Source organism: Penaeus monodon, chromosome 18 (assembly GCF_015228065.2).
Source record: "Penaeus monodon isolate SGIC_2016 chromosome 18, NSTDA_Pmon_1, whole genome shotgun sequence".
NCBI lineage: Eukaryota > Metazoa > Arthropoda > Malacostraca > Decapoda > Penaeidae > Penaeus > Penaeus monodon.
In genome coordinates this window covers 21,106,523-21,116,803 of record NC_051403.1, presented here as the reverse complement: position 1 = coordinate 21,116,803, position 10,281 = coordinate 21,106,523, and the positions used below count along the sequence as shown (strand labels likewise).

General features: G+C 46.5%; 1 long non-coding RNA gene across 1 annotated transcript in view; it reads right to left on the bottom strand.

The window, feature by feature from the left end:
• LOC119584320 overlaps positions 1-9,877 on the bottom strand; it is a 67,784-nt gene extending 57,907 nt beyond the window's left edge. The window contains exons 1-2 of the long non-coding RNA XR_005229798.1: positions 9,504-9,877; positions 8,073-8,621 (exon numbers count right to left, since the gene is read on the bottom strand). This is a non-coding gene — a long non-coding RNA (uncharacterized LOC119584320). The remainder of the gene's footprint in view (positions 1-8,072; positions 8,622-9,503) is intronic.
• Between the last annotated feature and the right edge of the window lie 404 nt (positions 9,878-10,281).

The window sequence follows — 10,281 nt, the reverse complement described above, 5'->3', positions numbered from 1 at the left end:
CTCTTCTGTTATCCACCCTTTACTCTCCTCTTCTTCCCTTTTATTCTTGTCACGTCTTCCTCTTCTCATTCTCTTCTTTCTTCTCCTAATCACCCCTCTCCTCCCCTTTCTTTCATTTACCTTTTTTTCTTTATTCTCCCTCCTTCTCCTCCCTTCCTTCTCCTCGTTCTTTTTTCTATCTCCATTCCCCTTTTCCTTTTCTTTTTTCCCATTCTCCTTTGTTCTTTCGTCCATCCTCTCTCTCTTCTTTCCTTCTCTTCTTCCTTCTCTCATCCCCTTCCTTTAACCTCCCTCTATTCCTTTTTCCATTCCATCTGTTGTTTCTACCTTATCCCTATTCTTCTTCTTCTCCTTTTACTTCTTTTCCTCCTCCTCCTCCTTTTCATTCTTCTTCTTCTTCTTCTTTCCCCTCTCTCCCCTCCTCCTCCTCTCCTCCTATCTCTTTTCTTCCTCTCCCTCCTCCTCCTCCTTCCTTTCTCCCCCTCCACCTCTTCCCCATCTTCTCCTCCTCCTCTCCCTCTCTCTCTTTTCCTCCTCCTCCCCCTTTCTCCCTCTCTCTCTTTTCCTCCTCCCCTCCCCGTTCCTTTCTCCACCTCCCCTCTTCCCCATCTTCTCCTCCTCCTCTCCCTCTCTCTCTTTTCCTCCTCCCCTCCCCGTTCCTTTCTCCACCTCCCCCTCTTCCCCATCTTCTCCCAATCTTACTTTCATGTCCGCCAATAGACTCATACTAAATCACACCTCCTTATTCCACTCAGAAATTCCATTACTGACAACTCAACCCCCAAAAGTTGCCAACTTGTGCATTTTCTCCCAATTTTCGAAGGGATGATCTTTGAAACCTTTTATATATATATATATATATATATATATATATATATATATATATATATATATATATATATATATTATGTGTATAAACCGGATGAATAAACACGTGTATACAAACAACAACAGAAATGGAGAATAAATAAGAATGCAGAATAAATATTAAGAATTGCAATTATTCTCGTTGGGTTTTCTCATTCCATTTTTTTTTCTCTCTCTCTCAATCTCCCTCTCCTCCCCAATTTTTTTTCCTTCCATTTTTTTTTCTCTGACATCGCCGCTAGATCGCAAGGTCAGCTGTGACGTTATCGTATCCTTCTCGTGCCAAACGCTACGGATCCTGAAGTTGGAGAGCTTTGGTTGGCACCTCCTCTCTCTCCCCGTGGCTCCCTCTCTCTCCCCGTGGCTCCCTCTCTCTCCCTGTGGCTCCCTCTCTCTCCCCGTGGCTCCCTCTGTCTCCCTGTTGCTCCCTCTGTCTCCCTGTGGCTCCCTCTGTCTCCCTGTTGCTCCCTCTGTCTCCCTGTGGCTCCCTCTCTCTCCCTGTGGCTCCCTCTGTCTCCCTGTGGCTCCCTCTCTCTCCCCGTGGCTCCCTCTCTCTCCCCGTGGCTCCCTCTCTCTCCCCGTGGCTCCCTCTCTCTCCCCGTGGCTCCCTCTGTCTCCCTGTGGCTCCCTCTCTCTCCCGTGGCTCCCTCTCTCTCCCCGTGGCTCCCTCTGTCTCCCTGTGGCTCCCTCTGTCTCCTGTGGCCCTCTCCCCCTTGGCTCCCTCTTCTCCCCGTCTCCCCGTGGCTCCCTCTCTCTCCCCGTGGCTCCCTCTCTCTCCCTGTGGCTCCCTCTCTCTCCCCGTGGCTCCCTCTCTCCCTGTGGCTCCCTCTCTCTCCCCGTGGCTCCCTGTCTCCCTGTTGCTCCTCTCTCCCTGTTTGCTCCCTCTGTCTCCCTGTGGCTCCCTCTGTCTCCCTGTTGCTCCCTCTGTCTCCCTGTGGCTCCCTCTGTCTCCCGTGGCTCCCTCTGTCTCCCTGTGGCTCCCTCTGTCTCCCTGTGGCTCCCTCTCTCTCCCTGTGGCTCCCTCTGTCTCCCTGTGGCTCCCTCTCTCTCCCCGTGGCTCCCTCTGTCTCCCTGTGGCTCCCTCTGTCTCCCCGTGGCTCCCTCTCTCTCCCGTGCTCCCTCTCTCCCTGTGGCTCCTCTGCTCTCCCTGTGGCTCCCTCTCTCTCCCTGTGGCTCCCTCTGTCCCCGTGCTCCCTCTGTCTCCCTGTGGCTCCTCTCTCTCGTGCTCCTCTGTCTCCCTGTGGCTCCCTGTGCTCTCCCTGTGGCGTCCACGAACGTCTCAGCCTCGAGTGAGTCGATCGAGTCTCTGTAGTAAACCCGCTCTCGGCCCGTAGCACAATGATTGGCATCTTCTTCTTCCCGTGGCTTCTGTCTCCTGTTGTCTTGTCTCTCGGGTGTGGTTCTCTATATATATGGGTCTTCGCTGTCTCGTCCCTGTGGCTCTTTTCGTGGTCTCTGTTTGTTTGTTTTTCTGTTTCACGAACGTATGAGCGAAATAAGATATGATGATAATAAGAGATAAAAACTTAGAGACAAGGAGAGAGAGAGAGAGAGAGAGATGAAAGAGAGAGAGACGAGAAGAGAGAGAAAGAGAAGGAAGAGAGAGAGAGAGAGAGGAAGGGAGGGAGAGAGAGAGAGAGAGTCAGGGAGAATGAGAGCAAGTAAGAGAAGGAGAGAAAGAGAGACAAAGAAACAAAGCACGAAAGAAAGAAAAAAATGAAGAAAAACTAGAAAGAGAAGAAACAAAGACAGAGAAAGAGAGAGAGAGAGATAACGCAAAATAAACACACACAAAGAGGTTTTGGTAGATGAATGTAAAATGTGAGCTCCCAGGAGATACAGTCAGGTAAGTTCAGCTGCTGGTTGCACGCCCCTTCCCCCCCTCCCCCCTTCCCCCTTCCCCCCGCCCCTCCCTCCTCCTGAGACATGCTATTGTTTGTAAGGTTCCAAAGCCCCTTAGGCATTCATGGACGAGGCTCGCTAGCAATATGTATATTTATATGCACTAGTGTATATATGTATTTATTTATTTATCTATGTATATATGTATGTATGTGTGTGTACGTATGAATGTATGTATGTATGTATGTATATATGTATATGTATATGTATATATATATATATATATATATATACATATATATATATATATATATATATATAATATATATATATATATATATAATATATATATATATATATATATATATATATATATATATATATATATAATATATATATGGATAGATATACAGATATATTATATACGTGTATGTGTGTACATAAAGAGTGGCTGCGTTCCCCATTTTGAATTCCTTCGCTCCCTCCCTTCTCCTTTCATTCACACGGACATCCCACATAAGCACATTAACATGCATTCACTCGCCCACACCCTCCCTCACATTCTAATCCTTAATCCTCTAGCTCACTCATCCGCTCACTCATTCACTCATTCACCCTTCGGAGGAGAGAGAGAGAGAAAAAAAATGTTATTATTTTCATTTTCCTTTTTCTTCGGCGCGTCATAATTCGCAGGTGCAGTCAATTGCACCGTACTTCCTGGCTTGCAAAACCTCTCTCTCTCTCTCTCTCTCTTCGTCTTCGTCACTCTGTCTTTGCCTCTCTCTCTCTCTCTCTCTCTCTCTCTCTCTCTCTCTCTCTCTCTCTCTCTCTCTCTCTCTCTCTCTCTCTCTCTCTCTCTCTTCTTTCTCTTTCTCTCTCTGCCTGTCTGTCTCGTGTCTCTGTCTCCGTCACTCTGTCTGTCTGTCTGTCTCTCTCTCACCCCCAAATATGAGATCTGACACCCCGTCTGCCAACACTTCCATCGATCTGTCCCCACCGCGCTCTCGAACTCCACTCCCACTCCGCTGTCTCTTATCAGCACTCCACACTCTGACACACTCCGCACATCGCTCTCTCCCGCTGGTTCTCCGTCTCTCCCTCGCCTCTTCTGTCCTTCTCTCGCTCCCTTTTCTCTCTGTCTCTGTTTTCTGTGTCTCCGTCTCCCTCTATTTCGCGTTGTTTCTTTCTGTTGCTGTTTGTCTGCTTGTCTCTTTTTTTCTGTCTGTCTGTCTGTCTGTCTGTCTGTCTGTCTGTCTGTCTGTCTGTCTGTCTGTCTCTCTGTCTGTCTGTCTCTCTCTTTCTCTCTCTCTTCCACCATTTTTATTTATTCATAAATGAACCGTATTCACTCGTATTTATTCATACTTTTCTCCGGCTCAGAATATCAAATCTCCAAAACGTGTGAGAGACTTCACATATTTCGAAAAAAGAAGAAAAACACCAAAGAAATCGAAAATAAAGAAAAAAAGAGAAAATTATAAAAAAACAAGCAATAAAAAGTGAGGAATAAAAACGCGAGAAAGGAAAAAAAAAAAAAGAATAAAAAGGGAGAAAGAAAAAGAAGGAATAAAAATGGAGAAAAGAAAATAAGAATAAAAAGAGGAAAAAACAAAAATAGAATAAAAAAGGGGGGGAAATCGAGAACTGCCAACTACTATTAAAACAATCCCATTTCAGAACCCACAGAGCAAAACCTCTTTCTAAACCCCATTTCCAAACCAATCTCATCGTGTTAAGGTGAGTAAACAGCTGTTGTTAACATCTCAATTTCCATCCCTTTGAAGCATAAGCCAAAATATGCACACGGGCATATATTAAAGGACTCATACACACAAGCCCGGATAAATAGAGAGAATGATTACCTAAAAAAGGTACCACCGGCACTCTCCGTGGAAAGGAACTGGGGACCCTACCACGTACTCACTCCAAGAGCATCACAACACGAAAACTACAATTAAGTATCATGCTGTGACCACGGCGGCTCAGACATGAACCTAACGTTAAAAAACAAAAACAAAAAACACACACTTACATAATACGTGCATACATCACCATCGTCATCTCTCTCTCTCTCTCTCTCTCTCTCTCTCTACCAATCTATCTATCTATAATATATACAACATATAATATATACATATATTCTTCTTCTTCTTCCTCTTCTACTTTTTCTTTTCCTCCTCCTTCTTCCTTTTCCTTTCCGCCTACCTTCCACTTCATTTTCTTCTCCTTCTCCTCCTACTCTTTCCCTTCTTCTCCTCCTCCTCCTGCTATTCTTCCCATACCCCTTCCCTTTCTCCTCCTCCTCCTCCTCCTCCTACTTTTCCCCTTCCCCTTCTCCTTCTCCTCCTCCTACTCTTCCCCTTCTCCCTCCTCCTCCTCCTCCTCCTCCTCCTCCTCCTCCTCCTTCCCCAGTGCCAATTCCCCCATCAAAATAACCTTATCATCCCCGTTTCTTCTCCCTTCCACTTTAAACGTTTCACACTAATAAAAGAAACAACACAGATGCGCGATTAAACAACCATCTCTTCGCACCTAAAATGTCAAAGCCGAAGTCAAAGCCAAAACCGAGTTCGAAGCCTAAAAAAAAAAAACAAAAAAAAAAAAAACGAGACCGAAGGCGATGCCGAATTCACTTCCAAGTTCGAAGCTTCTGAGATTTGAAACGTGAATCTTTTTTTAAGATATCGGGAATAAAATAAATTAATAAATAAAAATAGTTAATAATTTAAATAAATAGTTAAATAATTTCGTTAAATCGAAACCGACTGAAACATGTGTAGTGCTTCACTTCATCGAAACGCGAGATTTGAGTTTCTGCTGAAATAGGGGGTGAGGTGGTGGGGGTGAGGGTGGAGGGGGGGAGGGCGTTTCAGTGGGTCTGCTGTAACGGTCGTCGCTTGCAGTGTACCCAGTTTATTTCTGCTTACCAAGCGCCCGGTCTCTTCCCCCCTCCCCCTCCCCTCCCCCTTCTCCCTCCTCCCCCCCTCCCGCACTTCTACTCTCTCTTTTGAAACATTTCGAAAGAGTCAAACGCTTTTCAGTGGAAACAATATGACTGTCTGTCTGTGTCTGAATCTCTCTCTCTCTCTCTCTCTCTCTCTCTCTCTCTCTCTCCTCTCCCTCTCCCTCTCCCTCTCCCTCTCCCTCCATCCTCTTTTCTTCCCCTCCTTCCTCTTTCGCCCAACCCGCAAATCTTTGTCTCTCGTCACCGGGGCGTGTCTTAGCCTCAGTTCCGACCCCATCATGGTCCCTCCTTCAGCAGAATTACGTCTCTTTTGCTGATAACAAATCCCCCCCTCCCTCCTCATTTCACCCCCTTCGTTCCCCTCCCCGTCTTAAACGAAACCCCCCTCCTTTTATTTTCCACCCCCTCTTTTATCCGCCGCCCTCCCCCCCCCAAAAAAAAAAAAACATACATATATATAAATAATTATTTAAGATATAAAATTTTAAAAAAATACAAATTTTGTGACAAAGACTCCCTCCCTCTTTTACGTCCTCCCTCCCCCCCCCCTTTAAATTGAGACAAAACCCTTCCCCCCTCCCTCCTTCCTTCCTCCCCCCCCTTAAACTAGAATCAATTATATCTTTGCTGACACAGACATCCTGCTATGTGAGAGCTTTCTTCCTCATCTAGACTGTGAAAGGGAGGGGAATCCTTAGAAATGGGGAGGGGGGGGATAGGGGGAGGAAGAGGAGGATTCCTATCTTTTCTCCTTGTCTGAGACGGGGAGGGGGGGAGGGGGGCGTGTCTTAGGATTTCAACGTCTACAATACCTTCTAGTGCTTGGATAATTTGCTTGACACAAACACTCGCCTTTTCTTCTTCCGTTTCTTTATTCCTACTTTCTTTTTCTCTCGTTTCTTTTATCTTGTCTGGTAAGCATGTCGTGAAACCTTTCTCTAATTTTCCCCCTTCTGTTGTCTCTCTCTCTCTTTCTCTCTCTCTCTCTCTCTCTCTCTCTCTCTCTCTCTCTCTCTCTCTCTCTCTCTCTCTCTCTCTCTCCTCTCTCTCTCTCCCATGAAACCTCCCCAATTTAAAATACTTTCTGGCACCTTCCCCTCTACATAAACATAGTGAAACCCTCCCTCTGTAAGCTATATAATAAAATTTCCTCTACCCCCCCCCCCAAGCGTACCACATACTGAAACACCAACACCAAAACGCACCATTTTCCTCCTCCTACTCTTTCCTCCTCCTACTCTTCCTCATCCTCCTAAGTCTTCCTTCTCCTACTCTTCTTCCTCCTCCTCCTCTTCTCCCTCTTCCTACTCTTCTTTCCTCCTTCTCTTCCTCTTCCTCTCCTCCTCCCCAACCCGGGCGAAAATTCCCACACCCTCTCCCCGAAACAGCCATTCCACGGTCGCTCTGCCATCCATCCATTAACGGAAACACTAGAAAAAAAAGAGAGAGAGAAAAAAAAATGGCGTTTGGGTGGGGGTTCGGAGGAAACTGATGGGAGGAGAGAGAGACAAAAAAAGAAAGGAAAAAATAATAAAAAAAAGAGAGAGAAAAAAAAGGGGGGGAAAAGGAAACGGAAAAAACAATCTAACTCGGACGGGAATGTTGCAACAGTTGGACCCATCCTCCCTATGAAGCAAGCAAACAAGCATGACAATGGCAGGCAGTCCGGCCTCGCGTTTTCCTGACCGCCGCCGCTGCCGCCGTCACCGCCACCGCCGCCCGCCCGCCCGCCCGCCCGCTCGCTCGCTTGCAGAACTTGCCCGCACAGCCAAAGAATCCACACAGACAGACAGACACAAATACGAACAAATACACACACAAGAATAAGTTATTGATTTTTTATGAACACATTTCGCAGCACTTGAGCGTTTTTTATGCGTGTTCTTTTCCTTTTAGCGAAGCATTGTTTGAAACCGTACCCGGTGATTTCGACTTCAGTGAATCACGCCAGATAGAACGATTGTATCTTTTTCACTGCATTTAAACACATTCGAGATACGTTTACCTGTATTTATAATGTATTCTTACATGTGTAGAAGCGAATAGTTTACATAACACATACGCACATATTTACAAGTATATACTCACTATACGTAGATATAAATGAATATGGCGTGTGTATATATATGCATTAAAATATGACGAATGTTACACTTCTCGTAAAATGAAGTTTCATCATTCCAAATATGAACTCCCATGAATAATTACAGTACCCAGTAATATTTCAAAGCGCACAAAACACACAGCTTCTTTTTTTTTTCTTTCTACTCCGAGAGACAAACATCACAAAGCAACAAAGCAAACGAGACCGACTTTGTGAAGGGCGGGGGGCAGCCGAGGCCATAATGATTCATCACAAAGCCAAACTTAAACAGCATTTCACATGCCTGGCGCTTACCTGATCTGCATTTGTGGTGATTACGTGCAACAGTTAGTCCTGCCACACCTCTCTACTCCTCCCTCCCCCCCTTCTACTCCCTCTCTTTCTCTCTCTCTACTCCCACCCCCTTTTCAGTCTACCCCTCTGGCACGGGGAGACGAAAGAGGGGGGGCGCGTTGCAGGAGGTCTCTTGCAACGCAGGGAGGAGGAGGGGGATGGGGGAAAGGGGGAGGGGATGATGACGGCCTCTGTGGTGACGTGGCTTGCTTGCTTGCTTGCCTGCCTGCATGGTCTTGCCTCACGAAGACGGTAAGGTCAGGCCGGAGTGGTCAAATGTGGAGTGCCAAACCCGCAGACTTTTTCAGCGGGCGAGGCCGCCTTTCAGAAACACACACGTCCTCGCCGCCCGCCCGCGCGCCCGGACGCCGAGCGATCGCGGGCGGCCTGGCGATGGTGTTGTGGGCGTAGCGATGTCTACGAGAGAGGTCTTTTGGCACTGTCGTTTTTCCTCCAGGTCGGCCATGGCTTCCGGGCACTCGAAGGGGTGTGGGGGGGGCGGTCCGAAATCTGGGGGAGGGGGACGATTGGCCGTGTGATGGAAAGCTTTAAAAAAAAATCCGCGTGAATGTGAAAGGAGGGGATTAAGGGGGGGCGGGGAGGTAGAAGAAGGGGGAGGGGAACCATACTGAACTCTGCTGAATTCGGGGATTTAACATCAAAACTTTGGTGCCGTTTTGGCTCGCCTGAACCTAGAGTATTTTTGAATTTGACACACATCAAATCCGCAACTATCAGATATATAATCCTATTAAAAAATACTGACTACCAACGCTTCGCAACAATGCACGAGGATGTTTTTAAAAAGTACAACAAAATAATGAAACTAATACAGGTCACATAATGCACACGAAAGTTAACACTCAAATGCATTAAAATTCAATAGCACTAAAACTTTCAAAAATACCACATGTACTTTGGAAAATAATAATAATAATAATAATAATAAATGTGTACAGATAGGTGCAATACCTCTGTAACAGAATATAAAATATGAATAACAATTACTGTCAAAATTTAGCTTGGACCGAGAGACCAAGACATATTAGTAAACAAATATTTACAAAAAAACGTATAAAACAATATTAAAACAAGGACTAAAACGAATCACACTCCCTATGAACTTAGACCTAACTCCGGGGCGCACATGGAGTAGAACTTACCAGGAGTTTTTTGCTTTTTTTCTTAAGATATGAATACAGCAGAGGTGGTGTATTTTTCGAATGGGGGGAGGGGGGGGGCGAGGGAGGGAGAGGGACAAGGGGATTTTTCGGAGTTATTCGTAAAATTATCGTTTTTTGGGGAAAGGGGGAAAAGGGGTGTATGTTTGGGGGGTGGGGGTGCCGTAAAAGGGAGGGGGAGAGGGAGGGGAAGGGGGTGATGGGAACTCACTCTTTCCGAACAATTCCGAAGGCGATTTGACGTCGGCCGATGACGGGGCGGATGGGAGACGAACCGCAGAGAGAAGACGACGACGAAACGGACGAACGGACAGAAAAGAAAGAGAAACAACAAAAAAAGCGAAAGACAAAGAACAACAGAGACAGAAAGACGGAAATAATAAATAAAAAAAACAGAAAAAAAACAGCCGGACGCTCTTTACGGACGGGACGCGCACGCAAAGTCCAAAAAAAAAAGAGAGACGAATGAGAGAGAGAGAGGGAGGGGGCCTCGACAGCACCCGAGAGCGCCTCGAGCGTACACTCTCTCGTGGCGCCGTCCGCAACTAGACTGCGGAGCGCTCGCGTCTCAACTGCGGACCCGAAGCGAAGGGCGCCGGCCGGTGAGGGGAGCGAGTTGCCAGGGGTCGCCGGGGAGCAAAACTCGCCCATGTGATGCAATAATTTCAACTTTGATTAACTTGGCATCATGTGAATCGGTTTATTTAGCATTGTAATGACCGGCGGAAGAGAGGGAGAGAGAGAGAGAGGGAGAGAGAGAGAGGGGGAGAGAGAAAGAGAGAGAGAATGGGAGAGAGAGGGAATGAAAGAGTGGGAGAGAGAGAGAGAGGAAGAAAAGTAGAGAGAAGAAAGAGAGAGAGAGGAAGAGGAGGGGGGGAAAATAGGGTGCGTGTTGATTCCGTAGGTGTGGTTGGCTTGAATTGTTTATTTTTATTTGTGTTTTTATTTTTATTTTCGCCGGGAGGGGGAAAGAGGGGAAGGGGGTGGGG